Source organism: Amblyomma americanum, chromosome 4 (assembly GCF_052857255.1).
Source record: "Amblyomma americanum isolate KBUSLIRL-KWMA chromosome 4, ASM5285725v1, whole genome shotgun sequence".
NCBI classification, from domain to species: Eukaryota; Metazoa; Arthropoda; class Arachnida; order Ixodida; family Ixodidae; genus Amblyomma; species Amblyomma americanum.
This window is the reverse complement of record NC_135500.1, coordinates 69,811,400-69,835,525: the sequence shown is the minus strand read 5'-3', so window position 1 is coordinate 69,835,525 and position 24,126 is coordinate 69,811,400. Positions and strand designations below refer to the sequence as shown.

General features: G+C 47.8%; 1 protein-coding gene across 1 annotated transcript in view; it reads right to left on the bottom strand.

Moving 5' to 3' along the window:
• LOC144129559 (uncharacterized) overlaps nt 1–23,657 on the bottom strand; it is a 97,636-nt gene extending 73,979 nt beyond the window's left edge. Inside the window, exon 1 of the mRNA XM_077663702.1 lies at nt 23,567–23,657. The gene's annotated coding sequence lies outside the window, so the exon portion shown is untranslated. The remainder of the gene's footprint in view (nt 1–23,566) is intronic.
• Nucleotides 23,658–24,126: the final 469 nt, after the last annotated feature.

The following is a 24,126-nucleotide window of genomic DNA, read 5'->3' as shown; positions in this document are numbered from 1 at the left end:
CTAAAAAGCGTGCAATTTGTTCGTCAACTGCTGCCATGTCCTCACGCAGGGGTTTCAGTATGCTGTGCTTTTGTGTAGCTTCAAGGCGACGGCGATCCTTGTGCACTTTATCACTGTACGACTGTTGGGTAGGGGCTGCAGGTGGATTGGGCTCACAAAGCTCCGGCCAATCGTCTTCATCCCACTGAAGAGCCGCGAATCTGTTGGATGTCTGTATCGGGGCTCTGTTTTTATTATGAGGCACTTGCTTACGGATCCCACACCGAACCTCCTCAGTTGCTTTCTGTATTGTTGGACAAGTTGGAGAGGTGATCTCGTGGTTCTCACTCTTGCAAAGTCTGCACCTGTAAAACGGTGTGCCTTGTGGCCGAGCCTCACCTTGCGTGGCAAAAGGGCATGATCGGCGCATGTGGTCAGGTCTGAAACAGCTGTAGCAATAGACAGCACTCGGTTTGTTTGGGCGAGGCCGCAGAATAGAGCCATAGTAGTAAAGTCCTTTTTGGAGAGTTGGTGAGCCCTGCAGTGTGACAATGCACGAGTGCCCCTTTCCCATATACCGTGCCTGGATGACACGGTGGGTTCGACAGTACAGCTCACGCTGGAGGGTCGTCGGGTCTTCGGCAACATCGACGTTGTAAACAACACAGCGTTTTAGGTCCGAACCTTCTACTAGGTACACCTGGACCCGCACCGAGATCTCGCTTGTAATCGATGTGCACTTGAGCATTTGCAGACGCTCGACTGCAGCCAAAGTCGGGAGCCACACAGCGATGGTATTAGATTTCGTTCTAGACGTGAAGCCACGAAAACCTTTGGTCCCAAGGCACGCGTCCAGGTTCACCGGAAGAATCCTGTTCGGATTTCTGTGAGGCTTTTGGCTGCCAGAGCATTAATGGCCACTTTATGCGATACCGATCCCGATGTCGGCACAGCCTCCTGGTTGGCATATGCTGGGCAGGAACGCTTGCCTTGTGAGCTGCAGTTGCCAGAAGACGAATCCTGTGCAGTGTCCCCTGATGGGCGCTTTTGAGAGCTGCGGGAAGCCGGTAGCACGGATGGAGGTGCTGAATACAGGTCCATTGGAGAGCTCTCCTCCTCACGGTGCACGGTTGAAGCCCATCCAGCAGTGGGGGCTAGGCAGCCATTGCCCAGTTACGCCCAGAGGGCAGATCGCTCAAGGGCTGAGGCGCATTTGGAGAAGGCCAGATGTGCGCTGCCACTGATGAACCGGGATCAGGGACCGACGCCGGCGAAGCCACCTCTGCCAGCCCGTCACCGGTGGCTCTAGGCCTAGTCTCGGAGCCCAGTCCAGCTGCCTAGATGACTGAAGGACATTTGCTTACTGCCACCCAGCCAGACGGCGCATAAGCATCCGGAGCTTCCTCAGATGGTGCGAAGTCAGTTCTCTTGATACAAGGAACATATTTGTGCGGATGGCGAGATTTTTCACTGGAGCTATGTGCAGCCACCATAGAAGGGGCACTTCGTCTTCTTCCTCAGCCTTTAAGCTTTTAATCTACCCTTTTTGGGCACGTTTTTAAAGCTTTTACGTCTTTCATGTTTTATGTATTCACTTGTATTTTCCCATCTGTGTCCCTCATTGTTTTAATTCATTCTTCCCCCTTTTGGTTAATTTTTTATTGCTTTTGTTTTTCTTGCTGTCACCTAACCACCTTTTGCGGCTCTACACCGTATTTTTATCTCTTACTTCTTACTTCGTTCGGTCTTGTTTTTGACGCGACTACACTGATTGGCGCTTATCACTGCAGCAGCCCTGTTAACCACCCTCTTAAGTCTTATATTTAAGCATCTTTCCTTCAAAATAAAAATTCAGTTGTGAGTCTGCGCTCGTGTGTGTCGTTTCTTCGTGGAGTCTGCGTTTCTTCGTGCTGTTTCTAAGTGCAATTATTTTAATAACATTTGCAGCCGAATAACTCATTTCTGTTTTTGCCAATATAGTGCATGTTTAGAAAAAGGGCTACTGGATGACTTAAAATCTGACCAAACATGGTAGTTTATTGTGAAAAAGAGTACACAAGTAATTACGATGGTCTTGGCGGAAAGTTAGTGTAAAGTTGCATAGTTAATAAATCGGTTGCTCAAGTTAAGAACGCGCGAAAGGCAAGAAAGTGAAAGCGGGGCAACTTTCCTCGTCCGTCGTTCCTCTCATACCGTTCTTTGAAAAACATATTTCAGAAACAGCCGACGCTGCTTGCGTAATGATGTTATGAAACCAGTGTATTTTCTTACTCTATAAGCTAATCACGCACTGCATTTCTTTACCTTTCTGGCTCTAAAAAATGCAGGCCATTGCTACATAAAGCTTAAAATCTCTGTATTGCGGAGGGGAGTCGAATGGTTCTCCTCTAAATTCGCCGCTCCTCACAATAAAGATTTAGTGTATGAAACTTGTTCAAAATCCTGTTATTTGTGCGTGTTCTCCTAAGGAATTATATATATGAGTTTACATAAATATGTAAGGCACATATGTGAGGTACATGTAGTAGGCAAATTTTTTTTAAATAGCGTTCTATGTGGAGCGTCAAGAATAGTGGTCCCATTTTGTAATCGCAGTCGGCTCAGAAACCCACTTTTTACATTGTTCACTCATTCTTGTACTGGCTGCGGGTTCGAGCAATTTCCCCCTTGCGCTGCTATGGCGCTCCCTTCCTAATGTACAGATTTCATGCAAAGTACCGGGAAAAAGCTGCGAAAAATAAATTTATTAGAGATACTGGTACAATGCCTCAAATGTCTTCAAAGAACATTCCTTGAGCGTCGACAAACTTGTGCCAACGGCTTTTCCACGAACTGAATTTTCCCCGGTAGGCTAATTCTGGAAGGTCCTTAGGGCACTTGTGCAAACTTCTTTGACAGCATTTAGGGTCCCATGGTGGCGTTCTTTAAGAGAGGATTGGATTTTTGTGAATAGAAAATATTCTGCTGGTGCCAAGTTGGGAAGAGGCGAATCGTCGCGTTGCGCTTTATCTTCAGGCAGGCACCTACAATGGGGCAGGAGTTGGTGGTTTCATTGTCCTGATGCAATTTACATGTCCGGCAATGGCTAGCCTCGCCTGGTTGACCCCTCTGTCCAGTCTTCTTAGCACTTCTAGGTAAAAAGCATCATTCACTGCCTGTCCTTCAGGTACAAATTCGTAGTGGAACACCTCTTTTGCGTCGAAAGCAAAGATGAAGCATGGCTTTCGCTCGGGATTTGCTCCATCTCTTTCAATCCTTTAAGTTCCTGATCGCGCTCTATCTAAATTCGGTAAGGTTGCTTTGGGTACCAGGTCACTTGGGCTTTCACTTAAATGAGGTTCCAGATTCCTTAGCAACGGCCTCTCTCTGCGGCCCCATTATTGCTTTCCTGTCAACCTGCCCATATACAATTGCGGTGAAGTTTCGCAGCTACACAATATTTCAGGAATTTGCTGCCTCGGCTCTTACATCATCTCCCGAACATCAGGATCTTCTTCATCCTTAGAATAGCATAGACTGGCGCTCGCGCAGACTAGAGGCCTCTTTCACTCGTTTGCGTTGCGGGTTCCCCTTCTAAATTTCTACCTTCACAGATCTGGCCTAGAGGTTTCTCCATTGTGACCTTTTTGTGCCGAACCTGAGACAATAGATCACTTCCTGCTGTTCTGCCGCCGCTTTTCTGATCTGAGGAAGTGTTTTTTGCGAATTCCATTTCATCAACTGGCTTTGCCTGTGTCCTCTGCGGTTGATCTTTGCATTAGCAATTCTTTGCTTGGACGAAGCGAAAGGAGTGTGCGCGCTGCTGTGGAAAATTTCCTTCAAGAAACGCAGCGACTCCCATTCCAATTTCTTTTTCCCGTTGTCAGCGATTACGACATTGAAACATTACAGGCATTGTTTACTATTATGCACATTAAGCTATTGTCACGTTTTCTATCTCCAAGTTAACAGGACCCCTGTCCCTGCTTCTTCCACGCTATCAGCCTACATTCTATCACCACTCCTTCTCCCGTCAAAACATTCCTGCCTCCAGCAATTAACCGGCTGTGTCTTGGCCACTCCCCCGCGGTGGGTATGTGCCAGCATTGTTTGAGGCCTACCTACCTACTTACCCATTTGCTCCATCGAGCCTTTTTTGAATGAAGTGATGCTGGAGTGTGTCATTCGGAACTGTGCCGCTTTGTTGCTGGGTCGTATTCAAACATCTAAGTTTCGTCTCCCGTGATTACGCTGTCCAAAAGCCGGAGTCTTCTTCAACGTGTTGGCTAAAGTCTTAGCAAGCAGACACTCGCCCTTACTTTAGCTCGTGCGTCAAGACATTTGGGATGATTTTAGCCCAGATCTTTTGATACCCAAATATTCAGTTATAATGCTGTGCACTGTCATCTTAAGAATGCTAATTTCACCTGGGACTTTTTGCACACTTAAAAGACGGTCTGAATTCAGCCCTCCACGCACACGTTCCACGTTATCGTCGGTTCATGACGTCGACGGCCGTTTAGCGCGGTGCGCGTCCTCCACTCTCCCTCGGCCATCATTGCAGAGCTTGTGCCTCCTAAAACTGCAGTTGGTGATATGCTTTATTTCTTGTACACTTGGCGAATTATGCCTAACGTATCTGTACTTGATTTCTGCACTCCAAGGCAAAATGTGTTTTCGTACCGCTGTTGAATCTTTCTCTGCATTTTGTGCTTGCGCCAAGTCGCTCAACACGAGTCCACTAAAAACGTGACGTAGTCTGAACGAACGCGCGCAGGCGACTGAAGCTTCGTGCGTCTTGAAGGTCACATCCTCCAACGCCGCGCATGCACAGTGCGAGTGCGCTGTGACGTGCAGTGAAGTCAGGAAAAATTGTTCCCCGTGATTTTTATAGAAGCGCTGTAGTTGGACGCGCGTCGTCTGTTAACAAGGAACGTTTGCATTCCTGGTGACTGCTATTTGTTTCCTGTTTTCAGTGTCCTTTACAAAAGAAATGTGAATACGCTATCATTCCAGACTACAATGAAGGCAGTAATTGCCTCCATCGATGTCATGCTGGATCGACCTCCTTCATATGTCTTTTACACTTCATGTTATCTGCTACCAGGCGTCTCAAGCACAGCGAAGATGGCATTAAGTGCCGTGTCAGAAGGAAAATGAACCGGCCGCTGCCGTCTCTATAGCTGACTGTAGCCGCTCAGCGATTGTGTATTGTCATATTGTTCTTCCAGGACTATAATGTGAAACAAGAAGTAAGGCGGAATCGCCGCAAGCTTAAAGGAACCAAACTTTCTGTAAAACAGGACTGTTCACGTAACACCCTAAGAATAAGAAAGCTCTTATGAGATAAGACGAAAATCGATAGGCATCAAGGCATGAAGCGCATTCTGGTGCACGATAAACTAAAAATCGACGGGCAGATTTTCGCGTGGGATAATGCCAACAGTTGCAGAATCAAGATACGAAATGAGCAGAGTACAGAGTGACTAGCATCAAAGTTTATCAAAGAACTCAGGCTTTTAAACATAAATGCGCGCAGCGTGGCAAATAAAAGCGATCATCTTGAATCCGTAATTCAAGGGTATCAGCCACATATTGTTGTAATCACGGAGATTTGGTTGCACGAAGGAAGTGGTGATGAAGATGTTTTCCCTCCCATTTACCGGGTATTCTGTAGAGGCAGATCTACCAGAGGAGGCGGTGTTGCCGTACTCGTAAAACATGGCGTATACACTTCTTTCCTAACCCAAATTGAAAACCATGACAGCCTCGCGTATAAAATTTTTTGTTGGGGACGGTCCTGTCTAGTAATTGCAGTTTACTGAGCCCCCAATTCCCCAACCGCTGTTTCTACGTCAACTGTCTGATTTCATTAACGATTTTCATCACGACAGAGTCTTATTAATCGGTGATTTAAACTTTCCATCAATTAACTGGGACAAGCTCTTTCTCAATCTAGATCATGCTGCCCACGAAGAGCACATATTTAATATCATGCTGAGACATGACTTGCAGCAAGTAGTGTGGCAGCCAACACGTGTACATGGTTGTACTTCTACACTTGACCTTGTTTTTTTAAGCCGATCTATGAGTGACTACCATGTTTCAACTGAGCAGGGAATTTCCGATCATGATATGGCGTATTGTTCTTTCTTTATTCATATTATTTGCAAAAAAGCATGTGGCCAAAATCTGCTAAGTAAAGGGCTTCTCGCGTGCGAAAGATGAGAGCATGCTAGATTATTTAGATTTCTGCCTCAGCAGTTTCTCAGGCATTAATGCTGATGAGCTATGGAATAAGTTTAATACACTGTGCACCCACTGCCTTAAAACTTTTATCCCTAATAAAATAATAAAACCTCGCAAAGCCTCTGCCTGGATGAAGTCCTGCAATTGAAAAGAAAAGGGAAACGTTTGAAACGTGGTGGCGCCAGCCGTTCCATTATTCAGTCTTTTCAAGGATCCCTTAATGCGGCTGTGATGTCCGCTAAACGCAATTACCTTGAATACAAACTGTCTAATTTCATTCGAACTTCACGTGAAAAATTTCGGAAACGCTTATGTCAAAACAAAAACAAATTGACCGAATAATGCAGGACGGCAAGCCTCTCACAGATAAAAATGATATTGCTACGCAATTTAACCGCTGCTTCCACAATGTCTTTGCTAATGCAAGTGGTGAACATTCTCCTTTTTAAACGCCCTGCAATATGCCTTCCATTACGATATCAAGACCTGGCATTGTTGAATTGCTCCTAGACATGAAAACTAAAGCGTCCCCAGACCCTGATAAAATTCCAAACGCTTTCTCGCACCGGTATGTCGAAAACTTTTACGAGTTTCTGGTTGTCATTTTTCGCGCGTCACTTTCGTGAGCTGTCATTCGTTCAGATCGGAAAACTGCACGTGTTGTTCCTGTTCTTAAGAAAGGGGATGCATCACTGATATCAAATTATCGTCCCATATCTCTAACTCCAACCTGTTGCAAATTACTGGAACACACCATCGCCAAGTACATTATCGGTTTTCTTGACGGCAAGATATTTTCTACCGTTCAACACGAGTTTAGGACAGAATAATCACTGTAACACAACTAACATCGGTTGTTCATAGCTTCGCATCTGTACTGGATAAATCCCGCAGGGTTGATATTATTTTTATAGATTTTAGTAAAGCATTTGACCTTGTCTCCCATTCAAAATTAATTGACAAGCTTAAAGAAGTTGCCCTTCCAAACTTTCTAGTTAACTGGGTTTCAGCTTATCTAACTGAGAGCAGTTTGTTAGTATTGACGACGATTATTCAGACAGCCTGCCTCTCTCTTCCGGTGTCCCTTAAGGAAGCGTCCTCGGTCGCCTGTTATTTTTAATAAATGTGAACGACATTGTTAAAGTAGTTAATCATCCCGTTCAAATCCGGCTGTTTGCAGATGAATGTGTTTTGTTTAATGTTACTACTTGTCGTGAAGACCAACTGTAAGGGATCGGATGATCCGCGGGGTCATTAGGGCCAGTCGCCCGGTCTCGGCGCCTCCGCGCCGGCGGCAGCAGAGCGCGCTGAAGAGGAGCGCCCGTCTTGGGGTCAGGTACCCCTGACACGCTTTTGTCCTCGCACTGTTTCACGCTTGAGGCCCCTTGTTTTGGCAAACACCAAATGCGACGCGACCTTGCGAAGGGCATCTCGTGGGAAGATCTTGAAAATGTCAAGGGGGGGGGGGAACAATGGGAATGACGGATGGACCGCGGCGGCCAGATTTGCAACAACCCCAACGAACGAGTACCGGTGATGAAGCTAAGCCGCGTATGTTCAAGATAACGTTAATCCCCCTGGAAAAGTCGGGACCGAGCGGACAGTTGCACAGAGCGGAAACAGCCCGCCGGATTCCGATGACAGCTATAATTGCGGAACGACGACAGGGTTGACGAGCTTCGACGAAACCGATAGCACGTTTGGGCACGGTTGTGTTGTTGTTTTTGCTTTTCGCCTTCTGAGGAAGAGAGTTGGGGTAATACTGTGGATGTATGAGGCGTGGCACATAAACCTGGCGGGCCAATCATTTCGAGGGCCCATTCCCGGAAATACATTTTCTTATAGCAATTTTGATGTTCTTTCCGTGCTGTGTATTTTAGGGAGAGGGCTTAAAACCTTGCCGAAACTGGAAGGCGTCTCATGCAGTTTGTAAACCAATCATGTGTTAGTTTGTTATGATTAGGTGCTGCAAGGGATGGTACAGGCTTCTAGGTCTTTAAAACGGACTCCGGAGCCTGTAAAAAGGGTTATGAGCTAGATCTAGATCCCTTGCACCTTCGGCGATGCCAAGGAGGGAAGATTTTCCCTTAGCCAGTTCTATGTAATCATGCTTGCTGTTCACTCTGTTGCAAATATGTAAATTCCTGTATGAAGTTTGTTTTCTTCCTTTCAGTCAAGTGTTGCCGAATTTCGTCTGTTATACCGTCTCGGACGGTGGGGAACCAATTGTGGAGCCCGATGAAGAAATGAACCTTAACTGGCGCAGTCGACAGGATCCTTTCGTTATCAGGAGATAGCAAAGGTGGAAGAGATGACGTTCCGGCAACGGGCCAAGTATCGGCGGTGAGGAGGACCAAGAGCTGAAGGCAGGAATCGGCAGCTTCCAAGAGAACCAGCAGCAAAGACTACAAGGGTCAACCAGCAGCATAAGGTTTCAGACGGTCGGAAGAAGCTGTTTGGTGAGGAATCGGGCAGTAACAGAACGGACAGCGGCAGCGACGAAAGCCGGACGCCAGGAAGTACATCTCATCAGAGGGAGTGCAGTGGCGTGTCACAAGGACTGGCGGCGGTCTCCAGTATCCTCATCTGCAGGGAGGCCAGTGACTGGTGACGGGGGGAGCGACGGCAACGGACCGTGAAACCCTACGCATGGTGCCGGTGAGTCTACTCCATCTTCATTTTTGCCCCAGTTCGTGTGTCTGAGCTAGGCGACACGGGTCGCAATGGAGAGCTGGGCATGGTGGAGGGAGCTCAGCAGTGGCCAAAAGCCATATTTTGAGGAGACGCCGACGCTCAAAAAGTTAGAGCGACATATGAGTGAAGCGCGTCACAGGTGGACCGAGGCTGAACAGGCACAGAAAAAGCCAGACCTTGAGGAGAGGTTGAGGCTCAAATTCTTAGAGGCGGAAATGGCAGCAGCGCGTCGCATGTGGCAAGAGGGCCTGCTGGAGTAGCTTAAGCGGGCAGCGGGGCCAGTTCAGCCTGTGGGTGCTACAGAACCGGACACGCACGCAGAGGATCAGCCGCTTATGCTGGATGAAAAAAATGACATCTGCGAATCGAGTGCATTGCCCCGCCGCGGTGGCTCAGTGGTTAGGGCGCTCGACTACTGATCCGGAGTTCCCGGGTTCGAACCCGACCGCGGCGGCTGCGTTTTTATGGAGGAAAAACGCTCAGGCGCCCGTGTGCTGTGCGATGTCAGTGCACGTTAAAGATCCCCAGGTGGTCGAAATTATTCCGGAGCCCTCCACTACGGCACCTCTTCTTCCTTTCTACTTTCACTCCCTCCTTTATCCCTTCCCTTACGGCGTGGTTCAGGTGTCCAACGATATATGAGACAAATACTGCGCCATTTCGTTTCCCCCAAAACCAATTAATATTATTATTATTATCGAGTGCAGATAAAGATGACAGCATAGATTTAGCGACTGACAGGCCAAATGGTGGCAGCAGCTGCGCATCGGAGAGCTGCATTCCCGCAGATTTCAGCTCTAGCACAAATATCTCGACGATCGAGAGCGGCGAGTTAAGACAAGCTACCTTGGCGTTTACCGCGGAGACTGCAGAAAGTGAGGGCGCAAGGCCGGCAGTTGGTGATGTCAGCTATGTATCTCAGATGCCGTTGGCGGACGGTGGACAAAATCGGCAGCTACGTTCTGAAGGGCATGCCGACGCTGAAGACCCAGAAAAAAAATTGGGGGGAGTGAAGATTGCTTTCACACGGGACCACACGGAGCACACAGTCGGCGTAAGCGGATGCCCTTGCGAACGTAATGAGTCCGAGGCAGAGGCGCTCGAGAACAGACCGGACATCGTCGAGGTTCTCCGGTGCGTCAGTGCTGAGGACTCAACTGCTGTGGCCGACACGCCAAGCGAGATATCTAAGCGCTCTGAGGTGGCGGCATGCAGGGAAATGGTAGAACCCATCGACCCAGAGAGGGTATGTGAACCGCCAGAGAATGGTCAGGGGAACCGAACTATCTCAGTTCGGCACAAGAAGTGAACGGAGACAGCGGAGTTGCGAAAAGACAGGCATGCTAATTTTGCCGAGCTAATTCATGCAATTGCGCGAAGCCGGAAGCAAGGTGCGGTACGAGGAGATGCAGGACCGGACGGGTTAGTCACGGTAGCCGTGATGGGGACTTCATCGCGGATCAAAAATGTGCGATGCCGTCATTGGCGTTGAAAATAACATTCCCAGGTGAGCCCTGGAACAAGGTTTTGTGCATTTTGGCTGCCTGGTTTGGGTATAACCCCGGCGGCCGTTAGTCGCGGAATGTTTGCCACTGCCACTCGCTAACTTAGCCTCGGATCAAGAAGTAGCTAGGGAGTAGTGTGCCCAGTTGAGGCACATGTTCGGACACGCACAGGGGCAGCGAGTTTGACGGGGATGACCACGGATGTTCCAGCCAGTGAAGAAACAGTGCCAACACTGCGAACAGTGCTAGGTGGAACACTGTACTGACGTGACGCATGCCCTGTTGTGTCATTCTTTGTTGTCTATATGCGCGCAACCGAATGCGCAGTGTCCTCTGGGTGCGTTGGTTTCATGTGACACGTGGAGCTGATAATATGCGTTGCAGTGTCGCCATTGTGTTTGCAGTGTAGCGATGTGTTGGCAGTGTTGCGATTTCTTTGCAGTAGTGCTTGCACTACTTACGTCGCCTTCAAAGCGGTTGTATAGGTGACAAGGATCCCTCGTTCCATTATAATTCTACAGGTGCCATTTGGGCCTCTGGTAGAATCTTGGGAAGGGCGTGTAAGGGATCGGATGATCGGCAGGGTCATTAGGGCCAGCCGCCCGGTCTCGGCGCCTCCCCGCGGCAACCCCCCCCCCCCCCCCCTGGAAACACCCCTTCCCCCCTTTCGGTGACGGGCGGCAGCAGAGCACGCTGAAGAGGAGCGCCCGTCTTGGGGTCAAGTACCCCTCACAGTGATCCTTAACTCCAACTATTACTCAATCTAAACCTAAAGAATATTTTGGATTGGTGCAATCATTGCGACATGAAACTTAACTGTCAGAAAACCTTTTTTTTTTAGATTAACAAAGAAACAGCCTATTATACTCCTGCGCTCCTCCTTCATTTCAACTTTCGGAGGTAACTGAACATAAATATCTTGGCGTGACGATAACTAATAATCTAAGCTGGAACAAACATATAAGTAACGTATATGCATCGGGTTTTCGCGACTGTTCGGAAAAGGCGCTCTCGCCGCAAGAAAAACTCAAGAAAGTCTATTTCCTAGGTTTTTGTGTAAAGTTTGTCTACTTTCTCTTCTCGTCTTATGATCGGAAAATCACACTTGGTTTTCATGGTACCTTTTAGTGTTTTTAGTTTTTTTAACTATTTGCCGTGTTATTTTTTGGTCCTTCAACCTTGTATTATGTTTACGAGTTTTTTCCCTTCCGGACCGTGTTCTTATCGCCCCGTTTTTTCCGGGTTCTTGTTGGCTGTTCTTCTTGGCAACCCTTTGGCGCTTGCGCCTGAATGAATGGCAGATAACAGTTTTGCAGGCAAACTTAATTTGCCTGTCACGCCTTTAACTCTGTGATATAATTTGACTCGTATTTATCACTTTGAAAATCGGTTCTTGTCTTGCCTTCAATGTCAAGGAGCCTGATAAAGGCTTTATATATATATATATATATATATATATATATATATATATATATATATATATATATATATATATATATATATATATATATATATATATATGTACTTCCTGCTTCTGCTGAAATAAAAGTTGTTTGTTCAGCGCTTCTGTCTACATCGTCCTTCTTCTACTCTGTCCGTTGTTTTTGTGCGCTGGTCCTTAGAACTTCATGGATAACCAACTAGCCCAACAGCAAGTGTTACTAATGAGGAGTTCTAACATATTATAATCCCACTTTTCCATGGGATGTGTCTCTATTGCTTCCTTTATGCACGCCGCCATTTGCGCTATTTGTTCGTCATTTAATTTTCTGCACTCCGTTTGACTTCCCTTCATTTCTCTTCTGAGCAAGGCTCCAAAGTGTAGACTAATACGCTTATGATCACTACCGCGGCTGTACTTCCCCTCTTCGTCTAGTTCCATCATTGCGAGCTTGCTATACATCCCCTGCGAGATTAAGCAGTAGTCAATGGTCGTTTGCCTGTTACGGGATTCCCACGTGATTTGTCCCTCACACTTAGTTTCTCTATTTACAATAACTAGGTTGTGTCGCTCACAGAAGTCTAGCATCAACTTCCCGTTATAATCTGTGTATCCATCCAGATCCTCGACGTGGCCATTCATGTCTCCCAACAAAATAATATTGACGCCTTCTCCAAACTGCTTTATATTGTCATTGAGACACTTAACTAGATCCGTGTTCTGTTGCCTGCATTCGTCCCCTGTCCCTAAAAAAGTACTCCTGGCCATGTCCTGTTACCGGCAATTGTACCCGATACCCAGACATGTTCTTTGAAAGTTGACTTTATTCTTTGCCAATTTGTTCCTTGATGTATCAGCATACCTACTCCTCTTCCCTTCCTCTCTGTTGTTGTTCTATGCTCCCTTCCCAGACGCAGCCAACAATATATGGTGGGTCTTCTAGATCCCTGAGATATGTCTCGCATAGCGCGTATATACCTACTTCTTCGTCCTTCAACTGCTGTTCTATCTCTAACCACTTCGCTCTCTTTCTACCGCCTTGCATGTTTATGTACCTGATCCTAGTGTTAAATTTCTTTTTTGTAGTTTTCTTCCTGGACCTCCTAGTGGCCGTTTTATTGTCGTCAGCCTTCATTGCTACACTTTCTACTTTGCTTCTACCTACCCCTAGGCTTTGAGCCGCAGTGGACCCCCTAAAAAAGCTACTGCCCGGCCGGCCAGGCGCCACCCGATCCCGGCTCCTAGCCTTCAATTAAAGTGGATGCCATCTCGTGTAAAGCCTCCGCCAAAGCGTGCTCTGAGCACTTCCCTGTTTATGTCTGCCACTTCAAAGCCTTTCTCCTGGCTTAACTTCCATATCTCCCGATTAACAGCCACAACGTCCTTGGCAATTTCTCCGTTCCGTCCTTGCACTTCCGGCACTGTGCACACCACGATCTGGACTTGCTGTGCTATCGCCCTTAAATCGTCAACTCCCTCCGCTAATCTTTCCGCTACTTTTGCGGCTTTACTATTCAAGACATTATTTAGTCCCGACGCTACCACTACCAAATTGTGCTCTTCAACATTCTTAAAAAGTTCATTTTTTGTTTCGCTCAGTACTGTGTCCATTTTCCTTCGTGGGAATGGCTCGACTGCTACCCGCTTTTCACCCTTTACACGCTCCATTATAGTTATTTTGCAGCTACTCATATTTGAATCACCACCGATAAGTACTTGGGTACTCGCTTCCTCCATCATAACTTCCGGTTTATTATGCCGCCTCTTATCTGTGGCTGCGACCTCATTCCTGGAAGTTATCTTGCTCCCCTTCTCTCCATCTCCAACAGACTTCCTTGCTGCCACGTGTGCGTAGCTGTTCCTGTCTGAACACGCCTGACCTAACTCCTTATCGCTGACCATGCCAGCGCAGGCACCATCCACGTGGCTGGCGCAGGAATGTCCGCCAATGTCACTTCGCTTGGCGGTGTCAGCCATTTTTGCGTTCAACAACTCACTAAGCCGCTCATGAAGTTTGCGCTTCTCTGCCCTATCTACCTGCAGCTCTTTTTCTAGGGCATCCATACGTAGCGCTAGGCTGGTGTTTGCTTCGTCAGCCCTATCCAGGCGTGCACCTAATACGCAGCATTTGCACATAAAATTTGCGCCTTCGGCTTCCTCTACAGATTCGAACCGCGTTTCTTTCAGATTCAGCAACGTCTCACACTCCTTGCATTCAACCTTCAGTTGCTTGACCATCTTAGCAGCACTCTATTATTCCTACCACAAAATACTAGAGAAGAAAATAAAACCACTTGTAACCACGTGCTCAAATAAAATTCTGCCTACAGCTAAAGCCAATCACCTATAAAGGAATACTAACTACCTGTATTCTACTAACTAAAGGAATACTAACTACCTGGCTGACAAGTGAGCCTTGCAGATCTATAGCTGTCAGCCGCAAAAGGCCCGGCCGTTAGGTCACTGACCTGCTCTTTCTCGAGCACTTCACCTAACTAACCCAGATCTAAAACTAGCCTAAATCTAAGCTATCAAAATATAAAAGGAAATAACCCATCGATTTGTCGTAGTAACGCGCTCTCGCAGTCGTCCGTCCGTCAGGTCCCGGTCACCGCGCGTAATCCGAAGTGCACTGAGACAAGCCGCCGCACCGTGCGGCTCTCAACTGTCTAACAAGGATACCGCAGCACTACCTTGTGTCAGTGGTGAATCAAGGACCACACGCAACGTTTTCAAAGGTTATAGCAGCCCACCAGCCGTCCACCCATCACAGTTCACCCCGGCAGCCCGCCCTTCCTCTGCGCTGTGGTCTCTGCGGGAGCCATGCGTGCGCCTTACAATTCCGGGCATAACGCAAAAATCGAACTTATCGACACCAGCCATTAAACATTTGACACTCTGCTTACTCCACGCCGCATATAGTGACCGCACTCATGTGTATACAGATGGTTCGGTCTCAGGTACAAGTTCAACCTACGCCGTGGTCATTCCTACGAAACATACCAGTATTATCCAGCAAACTTCGCATCGGACAACCTCCACCGGGTCAGAATTGGCCGCTATTCGTGCGGCTGTGCAGTACATCGGTGCACAAACACCCCACAAATGGGCTGTGTTCTATGACTCAAAAGCAGCCTTACAGTGTCTTAATTCTGCTTTACGCCATGGCGATCACGATCAACTCGTAGCTGAATTAAGACATCTCCAACACCAGGCGCAGCACCAGTGTCATGGCATCGTCTTCCAGTGGATACCGGGACACTCTGGCATTGTTGGAAACGACGCAGCCGACGCTGCAGCTCGAGCGGCTCACGGCAGTGCCAACATTGTCCAGATACTGTTGACAAGAGCCGACGCAGCAAGACATCTGAGAATGCTTGGCCGAAGAGACCTTTTAGCGTCATGGTCCTCTACTAGCAACTCCACATGCCGTCTGCACCACCTAGACCCCTTCCTCCAACTCAGTCCTCCGTGTGGCCTCACTCGCTGCGATGCTACGCTGTTGTGTCGCCTGTGGCTGGGAGTGGCGTTCACAAATGCCTACTCCCACTTAATCGCAATGGCAGACTCTCCTGCGTGTGAGGTCTGTGAGTGCGACGAGACTATAGAACACCTTCTTTGTACCTGCCCTCGGTTTCAGCGTGAGCGTACACACCTGGCTGCAACACTCCGCCGTATTTAGATCCTCGGCCCCTAACTAAAGTAAGGGTCCTTGGAGTCAGCCTTCATCGCAAAGGACACCTTTCAAAGCACTTGTCAAGTTCTTGAAGGACTCAGGACTGAGTGCGAGATTGTGAACCATCAGTGTGTGCCCTGTGTACCCTTCAAGTAACGGCCAGCGGACATGTGGAAAAGTTATCATCTCCCTTTGTTCTCTCCCCTTTCTATCTCTCCCTCCGTTCCCCTTCCCACGTGTAGGGTAGCATACCGGGGGCTGCCTAGTTAACCTCCCTGCCTTTCTGCCTTTCTCTCTTTCTCTCTTTCTGTCCTCAAGCACAAACTGAAGAATGCTCCTGCAGACTTGAAATTTTTAGCTTATTCTTCATTAATCAGACCCAAGTTAGAATACGCTTTCCTTGTGTGGGGCCCATTAACTAAAACTAACATTCAAGCACTTAAATGATCCAGCGCAAGGCCATTCGATTCATCTTTTCAAAACACCGTATAAACCGTATACACCGAACACCGTATCACACCGAATTAAAACATTGCAAGTGAGACGTAAAATTCTCAGATTAAATTATTTTTCCTTCTAAAACATAAAAAGTTGCCATAGGGCACGGATCCCTACATCAAGCCATTTTCCGCTCTACGACCAACAAGACGTCGCCACTGTGATTCACTAACTCCATTCACCGCCAGAACTAACCTATTTAAATACTCCTTCTTCCCTCGTACCGTTACTGGATGGAATGCTTTACCTTTAACAGCACTACGTGACATAGAATCTATTGAAGAAATAGAAGATTGACGCCATCTAACTTATTTTGGATTGTGCTTCGAATTTTCTTTAGTGGTTTTGTGTATATTCATGTTGCATTGTATTGCCCCTCCTGCTATGGCCCAAGAGGGCCTGCAGTAGTTTGTAAATAAATAAATAAATAAATAAATAAATAAATAAATAAATAAATAAATTCTCTTCAGTAATCTTTGAGATCCAATAGGCACTCACACATATGCCGTCTTGAAGACTCCTGCTAAAGATAATAGAATTTTAACGGGCCATTTTGTGGCCTATATAAGCGTGATCAAGTTGATTTAAGATTTTGTTCTTGCTACGTTAACTGAATTCGAGATCTGCTATCAGCAACGCACGAAAAGCGAACAAGACTACTGAAATACAAAAAACCAAAATTGAGAATTAGTGCAGAGAATCTGTTCATATTTGTAGGAGGCTTAAAGCTATATGAGCAGAATAATTTCAATTGGAAGGTGCGAAGATCGTATATTCTAAATGAGTTATTAAATCTCGCTTGCATTTCCTCTGCACTTGCTAATATGTTCGTGTTGCTGTGTTAATTCGCGTTTCAGTTCCCTTTTTCGGGTTTTCTTTAATGACAGTACATGCAAGACGTTTATCGTCGTTTGCTTATAACTTGAAGGCTACGGCGCATCCATCACACCACAGGAGTGAACAATTGTGCCGGAGAGAACTATCAAAACATTTGACGATTCGCATAATACCCACCATTAACTGTTGCCGAAAATATTACATGGTAAAATAAGATGATTGCCCACCATTATAAGCCCAGCTACATTGCAATCGGTCTAAGTGCTAGTGCTCTCTACTGCGCAAGCCGAGTGTTTCTAACAATTAAAAAGTTACACTGACAGTCAGTCTGTTTACAAATATAAGTATCAAATGTGAAAAGTCAGTCTCGAACGGAATATTTTAGCACTGAATAGTATACGCGCCTAACTACGTCGCTTCCTCCTTGCGTGGCAGTGCTTACTTGGAGAGTAGTAATAGAATATAGTAGAAAGAAAACGAAGAGAATCCATCTCTTCTGGAGCAGTTAAAAAATATGGAAGGCTTGGTTTTAGTAACTATTTTGCAAATATCCCGAAAATTACGTTTTGCTTAACACTGAACTTAATGTCAGATAAATGCAGTGCTAAGTAATGTGTTTTATGGCGCTTGGTTGCTGACCCAAAAGACGCGGGTTAGATCCCGGCCGCGGCGGTCGTATTTCAAGAGAGGCGAAATTCTAGAAGCCCATCTATTGTGCGATGCCACTGCTTGATAAAGAACCACAGGTGCCCGAAATTTCCTTACCCCTTCGCTACGGCGTCCCTCATAGCATCAATTGCTTTGGGATGGAAACATCCCTATACCTATACCAATAATTCTCTCAAACCTCTTAGCGCAAACCTAACCAAAGTCACGTGAAGGCGTTTGCAAATGTCTTCGCCGTGAGTAATTCGGAGCTTAAGTGTACTTCAATGTTCAAAAATAAATTCCACAAGCTCCTGAATTTTCGCGAATGTGTAATTCTCTAGTTACACGGCAGAATTTAGTGTAATTTTCAGCGAGCGAAAATCGCATCTAGCCATTCGCTCAGCGTCTCATGATTTACATCGCTGACAATGGCTGCAAAAATACTCCCGATCCACACTAGAGTAGTGACGGTGACGCCACATGTAAATTGATCTAGCGGCGAATACATGTGTCTTCCTGCTCGGCCAGGCACTGATACTAACTATATGTAGACTACCACGCAAGCACTGTCAAATGTATGTCGATGCAGATCTCAAATGCACCCTTCATGCATTCTCAAGTGAGAAAACCCAACCGGAACCCTCAGGGGCAAGCTAGGTTTAGCTCGGCGCTGCCGAGCGAGACCGCGCTAAGCGTCTGCATGGATTCTGCGTTGTCGACGACAGCTACGCGGATGCCCGCTGTGTTGCCACCTGACGCAGCCTCCACGTCCATGAAATCGTCAGCGCCTCTGGGCCACCAGCCTGCGCCGTCTTCCGATGCTACGACTTTGGCCTGTGACATGGACTGCTCTACCGCCTCCGTGCCCGTGGCACTCCCTCAAGAAACTGTGCCCGTCGCGCCAGTTCAGTATTCCCTCCAAGGGCCGTCACCAGCGTCTGAGCCTCCTCCACAGATGCCTCCCGTGAGTCAAGGCTCTCTTCCGCCTGCTGCGAACACGTTCCGTGTTACCATCAAGCCTACATTGCGCTTTGATATGACTGCGATCCCTGCCCGGAATGTTCAAGCCACAATTGACCATGCCCTTGGCTCTTCGAACTACTGCGGGTTTGTCGTCCATTGCCCATCGAACACCATCACGGTAAACTTGTCATCCATGATGGACGCCCAGAAACTTTGCGCAGTTACGCGGATCCCCCTGGATGACAGCAAGCATGTCCCGGTGCAAATATATTTTGCATCTGGTCCTGACACACTCCGCTGCATGGTTTATCATGTCGACAGCACGAGCCCTCCGGAGGAGGTGTGCGCAAATATTCGCTGCTCAACTCATGTTGTACTGCAAGCACGGCCTATGGGTCGCCGGGGCTCACACCTGCTCATCCTGCAAGGCCTGTTGACTCTCCTGAAGTACCTTACCTACTACGGTGCGATCGTCAAACCACAGCCCTTCCGACCTCGTCGTATTTTCTTGCAATCACTGCCACAAAGAAGGACATATGCAAAATACCTGCACTAATCCAGCAGCTGTGGCCGACATGAATAAACCAACCGCTCATTGTGCCCTGTGCAAATCGCCGGACCATGACATTCGCTCCCCCGCTTGTCCAAAGAAGAAGCAAGCGAAGAGGTTTCACAAGTCGCCTGCAAAAATGGATGTTCCTACAAGTAATCGCTTTGCAGCTCTCGCTTGTGACGACAACGACTTCCCTGAGCTTCCTTTATCTGAGCCTGCTGCTCACCATACGTCTCCTCGCCAGCGTACATATGCACAAGCGGCTCGCCTTCCCGGATCAAATGGTACGCCAAAACGTCCAGTGCATCCATCACATGTGGATACCACAGATGAAGACACAGCTTTAGACAATGCAATCGCGGAGGCTCGCCGCCGGCTAGACGAACTCACCCAGCGCCGGGAACAGCGTCGTTCTCAATCCTCTCGAAGAATTCTCATAACTCGGGAGCAATCATCAGAGGAATCACCTAGGGTATGCTCTGGCCCACAATCAGGTGCCGACCACCTGTTAGCCGTGACTACCCCGACAGTGGATAAGATATTAGCGCTGATGAAGCAGGTGACATCCCTCATCGTGGAAGCTCTTCGGCCTCGTCATGGATAGCGCATCATCGGTGGTGGTGCAGTGGAACTGTCGAGGATTCGTTAATAAGGCCTCTGAAGTGAACCCCGCCTTCGCGACGGAAAGCTGAGGGCATGGGCGTTCCTACTGCAAGAGCATAATGCACTCCCACCATCTATCCCTGATAGCCGTTGCTCCGCCTCCTCCCTCAGCCCAAGTAAATCTGCAATTTATATTCACAGTTCAGTTCCGCACACACCGCTCGACCTTTCACGGTGGTGCAACACACGTCAAGAGGTTGTCGCCCTTCTCGTAAAACCTGCACGCACATCCCTTATTCTAGTTTCTTTTTATAGTCGTCCTGGCTCCCCATCTCTCAATCTGGGATGGGTTCGTTTCCTACGTTCTACCAACTCGGGTATCCCTATTCTAGTTGGTGGTGACTTCAACGGCGCACACACTGCGTGGGGTTACCCATCGGATTCCTCAAGGGGTTCACACATCCAAGGGAGCTTTTCGGATCATTCCTTTCAACTTTTAAACCACCCGAATACTTCTACATGCCCACGAGGTGGCCCGTGTTCACCTGATTTGACTTGGTGGTTAGGCCCTGGTAACCCTTGTTGGGCTGTTGATTCTGATACTTGGGGTAGCGATCACAGCCCTATTTTTATCTCCCTCACGCCTACGCGTCTACGGAAAATACGCCGCACTGTACGAATAACATCATGGGACTCTGTACGCGCAGACAATCATTTATCTACATTCAACCCCTCTTCCGCATTGTCTACTCTATCTGCTGTTCTCGCTACTTACACTATTACCACTACTGTAAATGAAGACGACACAAACCCGGACATACATCTCTTGAATCTGTGGACTCTTCGTCGCCAAGCGGATCTTTACGCTACTCGTCACCCCGATGACCCTTCGGCTCTTCCTACTCTTCACCGCGCTACCACACGGGCGCGGCGCTATGCAAAGCGGCTAGGCAGGCAACGCTGGGCTGCATGGTGTGCCCGCCTGTCCTCTACGCAGGGCAATCGACATCTTTGGAGAGTGTTTCACGCCATGGAGAGCCCTTCTCAGGTTGCAGATTACACAGAGAGCATTCGCCTCGCGCTAAATGTGGATGAGGACACATTTGCACAACAAGCGGCCCGTCAATTTTTTTCCAAACCATGACTGCACCGCTACGTCTCCACCTGACTTATCGGTAACAGAGCCCCCCGATGGGACTACTTCTGACCTCACCATGGCAGAGTTGCTGGCCTCCATTGACCGTTTAAAAACTACTACTACTCCCGGGCACGACGGAATACCTAACTATTTATTCCGTAACTTGGAAGGGAGGGTTTTGGAAACCCTACTTGATACTTTTAACGAAGTGTGGCTTTCTGGCGTCATGCCGGGAGACTTGAAGCATTCTATTGTGGTTCCAATACCCAAGTCAGGTCAGCCTCCAGTATCTCTCTCGGCCCTTCGTCCAATTTCCCTTACCCCTACCATCTGCAAGCTTTATGAAAACATTCTAGCCGCACGCTTATCATGGTGGCTGGAATCCCATTATTGTTACCCAGATTCCCAAATTGGTTTCCGCCCACAAATTGGAACGGAGGACGGCCTTGCTAGTTTGGCTGCTGACGTGCTTGACCACTCTCCACAGAGTCACCTTGTACGAACCGTAATCGCTACAGACATAACAAAGGCATATGATAACATCCTTCACTTTGCCATTCTTGCCTCCCTTCAAACTCTTGGTCTCCCTCACCGGTTCCTCCTCTCTATTCACGCCTTTTTGGAAAATCGAACCTTCACCGTGCGTGTCCACGGAAAGCCCTTTGGTAATTTCACTTCCAATAGAGGAGTGCCGCAGGGCTCCGTTCTCGCCCCCACATTATCTAATGTGGCTTTAATTCCTCTTGTTCGAGCCCTAGAGACCATCCCTTCTATCCGCGTGCTTGCATATGCCGATGATATCACCTTGTGGTGCTGTCATCCAGATGCGTCTATTCATCAGTCGGTCCTTCAACATGCGCTGGATGTATTGACATCTCGCCTCCCACCTCTGGGTCTAACACTTTCTCCTACTAAATCATGTTTCATTCGAATTGGAAATAAAGCCGCCTTACGGAAAGCTCCCCCTTTAAATTTTACGGTACATAATTCTCTGATTCCTCAGGTAGAAACTGTTCGTATTCTTGGTCTTCTTCATACATCTGGGACTGGCACCCCGTGGCTGACAGCCACACGTAAATCGGCTCACGCTGCTCTAGGTCTGATTCGTCGCATAGCTATGCGCTCTGGTGGCGCACGTGCTCATACGGCCCGCCAGGTTGTGCGCTCTATCCTTCAGCCACGGATAGTATATCAGGCACAATTTCAACGTCTCACCCGCAGACAGTGGGACTCCCTTGAAGCTATCAATCGTGAGGCTATTCGCGTCATAACATATCTGCCTCGTTTAACACCCATACCTGTGCTACAGGAGTTCGCCCAACTTAATACACTAAGTGAAATCATCGACCAACGGGTGGCAAATAGAGCTCGAAAACAGTATCTCAAACTTCATCGTTTAAAGACACTTCCACCGTGTTCCTATTGCCAGCTCACTGACAATCGCCCCACTGTTTCCCCGTCGGTATCAGCATCGTATCTGCCTGAAGGGTGCATATTATACACGGATGCATCTCATTCTGCAGAGAGGAGAGTTACTGCTGTGTATAGTCCATCTCATCCGCATCTCAACTCTCGCGCGACGTATACTGCGGATACGTGCGCTCCCCTGGCATTGGAACTTCAAGCCAATTATAATGCCATTGCTTCCCTTCCGCTCGTTCCAACATTCAATACAGTTCACATTTACACCGACTCCCGCGCCGCCCTTAAACAGCTTAAGGCTGTTCAACGAACGTTCCAGATTTCACAATCTATTCATGTGCTCTGCGCAAAGTATCCATGTCCTGTGCGCATACCCTGGATTCGCGGCCATGCCCAGGATCCACATAACATTCAAGCGGATGCTATGACTCATCTTCATACATTAGACGATCCGCCACCTTCCCCTCTTCCCCCAGATCCGTTCCTGTCCCACGTTTCCGATTCCGAAGTTCTGCGCCAGCGAGCACGCGCTCTAATTCCTCCGTGTTCGCACCCTCTCCCCCGTAGTCTTACTCGGCAGGAGGAGGTATCCGTGCGCCGGATTCGGGCAGGGGCGGCTCTGACACCATCTGTCCGTCATCGGTGGCGTGCCAAAGATCTGCCACTACCTGACAGGTGCCCTCACTGTAGCGCTGCACCGGACATATGTGATGTGCGGCACTTGTTGTGGACGTGCCCCGCGACGGCTGCTATCAGAAAACGGCTCCTCAGGGTGGTGGGCCTGCGGTGGAACCGCGAAAGTGACTACGCGAAGTGGACAATGGACAACCGTTTCATTAACAACCTCTGCGACTACCTCAGCGCAACGGTTCTTCACTCCTTCTTTTAACTTTCAATCCCGTGCATTCATCCCCCCCCCCCTTCCTTTTTCAACTTATGCCTCATAGTACACTTCTCGAATAAAGGAAAATGCGCCCTTATATTTTTTCTTGTTGGACATGTGACTTCCCACTATTGAGCTGATATGGTTTCGGAGTCCCAGCCTTCTGCCCAGTTTTCTAAAGCAAACGGAAAATATTGCGCTGGTGTGGAATTCCAGAGCACCTCTGTATTTACGTTCCTTCTCGTCGTTGGAGTGCAGCATTTCGCGATTGCCTGCCGACCGTCGCAAACTCTTCAAATCGCGTTTACGGTTTCTGGCAGTTCACAAAAAGTGATTCCGCGTAGTTAAACTCCAGGTGTTCTGACAATGCTTTCAGTGTTGCGATAAGAAGTAATTATTAATGAGAAAACGTTGCCCCATTAGGGTACTCTGAAGTAAAATTCTGAACAAGGGAATGGAAAGTTAAGAATTAGCTCTTAAAAATAAGAATTCTTTTACCTTGTTCAGCGCATAGTATGCTGTCGAATAAGCTTGTGCTAAACTGCCTTAAGGTATCCGATGAGCGAATGCATGAGAGCGGTTTAGAGAGTTATAGATGGGTGTATGCTCTTCCTCAACACACTTGAATCCGCCGTTTGACTGTGTGATAGCAACTTGAAGCTCGTTACAGCTGTGAAGGCTCACCAAACAATGGGGCCAAGAGTCATTTAAGAATACAAATGTTGCAGCTGGCCGCAGTGCGCAGTCGTTTGGGAAAACGCGGCAAAGGCATTATTTCGCTCGTGAATCTTTTGGAAGCCAATAAACGAATGCACCCTTTCGTTCTTTCAGTGAGAGAATATGTTCGGTACAGAAGTAATCCAGGTATGTCATTGGAGATGGAGATTGTTTGAATCATTGTATTAACTTCAGTGCCTATTGCTATCCACGTGCAAGTCACATCATATGAATGAGTGAATTCAAATGCCTTGGCAATGGCACCAGACAGGCTCTTTATGCTGCAGCGCACATATAACACTACATGGCTAGGGAGTAAGAAAGTGGCTGACGGCTGCTGA